This window comes from Magnolia sinica, chromosome 18 (assembly GCF_029962835.1).
Source record: "Magnolia sinica isolate HGM2019 chromosome 18, MsV1, whole genome shotgun sequence".
In the NCBI taxonomy this organism is placed as follows: Eukaryota; Viridiplantae; Streptophyta; class Magnoliopsida; order Magnoliales; family Magnoliaceae; genus Magnolia; species Magnolia sinica.
This window is the reverse complement of record NC_080590.1, coordinates 35716198-35718171: the sequence shown is the minus strand read 5'-3', so window position 1 is coordinate 35718171 and position 1974 is coordinate 35716198. Positions and strand designations below refer to the sequence as shown.

Sequence of the window (1974 nt, the reverse complement as noted above, 5' to 3'; positions counted from 1 at the left end):
GTCTGAAGTTAAAGCTCTCAAAGATTATTCAGCTTCTGTCCAATTTAATGCGCCTTCATGCATAGTGTTGCCAACCACTACGGCAGCACACTTTGAACTTAAACCTGGAGTTATACAATTGTTGCCATCCTTTTATGGATTGGACAAGGAGAACCCATATCATCATGTGAAAGAATTCTTAAACATTTGCTCCACCTTTAAGTTCCAAAACTTCTCCGACGATTCGATCCGCCTACGCTGTTTCCTTTTTCTTTGAAGGATAAGGCGAAAGCATGGTTGAATTCTCTAGAAGTTGGATCTATCACTACATGGGACCAACTGTCTAAGAAGTTCTTAAACAAGTTCTTCCCGTTCACAAAACCAATGCCCTCCGTAAAGAAATTACTAACTTCACACAAAAAGAGGGCGAGCACTTTCATGAATGTTGGGAAAGATGGAAGGACTTGCTTCTTAAATGTCCTCACCATGGTTTTGAGAAGTGGCAACAAGTTCAATACTTCTATGACGGTCTGACACCACAGAACCGCCGCATGGTTGATGCCACCAGTGGAGGGTCATTCATGACCAAAAGTGATGTCGAAGCGTGGAACTTCTTTGAAACCTTGTGCGAAAATTCCCGGCAATGGGATTATTCAAATAGAGGTGACAAAAGTCCCCAACCACAAAAGAGAGGTGGTATATATGAGATAGGAGTCATGCCAGAGCTGAGCGCTAAGCTTGATAACCTGACAAAGAAAGTTGATGCTCTGGTATTAAATACTGGACCACCACAACCAGCTCAAGTCGAGGCATATGCCACATGATCTAGTCCGGCCCATCCCATGCAGTCGTGTCCATCTGGTGCATCATTCCCAGAACTTCTCTCTGAACAAGTTCATGCTATGAACACTTTTCAAAAATCTGGGAATGATCCTTACTCGAACACATACAACCCAGGGTGGGCTAGACATCCAAATTTCTCTTGGGAAAAAGGACCACAACAAGGAGGACCATCTGGAAATCCTCCCATGCAACTGCACCTCCAAGTTGGCAATCAACAACCTCAACAGTTTCCACAATATCAACAACTACCTACACAATCAAGGAAACCATCTCTTGAGGATACACTCCATCTTTTCATGCAGAGTTCTCTCCAATTCCAAAAAGACACCCAACAAACCTTACTGACCCAGCAAAGCTTACATGCAAATGCACAATCCATTGCCAAGCTGGAAGTACAAATGGGTCAACTAGTTGCCACATTGAGTGAGAGAGAGAAGGGCAAGTTCCCTAGCCAACCGGAGGCTAATCCAAAGGGACAGTATGAGATTGGCTCTAATTCCAACCAAGGGCAATATCATGAACAGGCCAAATCGATCACTACCCTTAAGTCATGCAAGCAGATTGATAACAGAATAGAGATGCATGGGGATGAATCAAATTCTAAAACAGAAGATCAAGATGAAGCAGAGAGCCATACCAATGCATCCAAAGTCCAAAAGCTCTCGACTCTCCAAGAGCCACTAATGTGCCACCTTATGTGCCCAAAGCACCCTTTCCTCAACGTCGGGCACCAATAAAGAAAAGAAATAACTTTGATGAAATCTTGGATGTGTTTCAAAAAGTGCAAGTCAACATCCCGTTGCTTGACGCTATCAAGCAAGTCCTTGCTTACGCTAAGTTTCTTAAAGATTTATGCACTCAAAAGTAAGATGAATGTTCATAAGAAGGTCTTCCTTGCGGAGCAACTCAGCTCCATGATTCAACATAACACCCCTCCTAAATTTAGGGATCCAGGAGCTCCCACCATTTCTTGCGGCATAGGAGATCATAAGATCGGGAAGGCATTACTTGATTTAGGGGTGAGTGTCAATTTGTTACCATATTCGGTTTATGAGCAGCTAGGACTTGGTGAGTTGAAACCGACTAAGGTAACATTACAACTAGCCGATAGATCTGTCAAGGTGCCCGGGGTGTTATTGAAGATGTGTTAAT

At 43.3% G+C, this 1974-nt stretch overlaps 1 non-coding gene across 1 annotated transcript; it reads right to left on the bottom strand.

Moving 5' to 3' along the window:
- Window positions 1-365: 365 nt before the first annotated feature.
- On the bottom strand, window positions 366-472 carry LOC131234215 (small nucleolar RNA R71). The gene has a single exon (XR_009165622.1). It is a non-coding gene; the product is annotated as a small nucleolar RNA R71 (small nucleolar RNA).
- Between the last annotated feature and the right edge of the window lie 1502 nt (window positions 473-1974).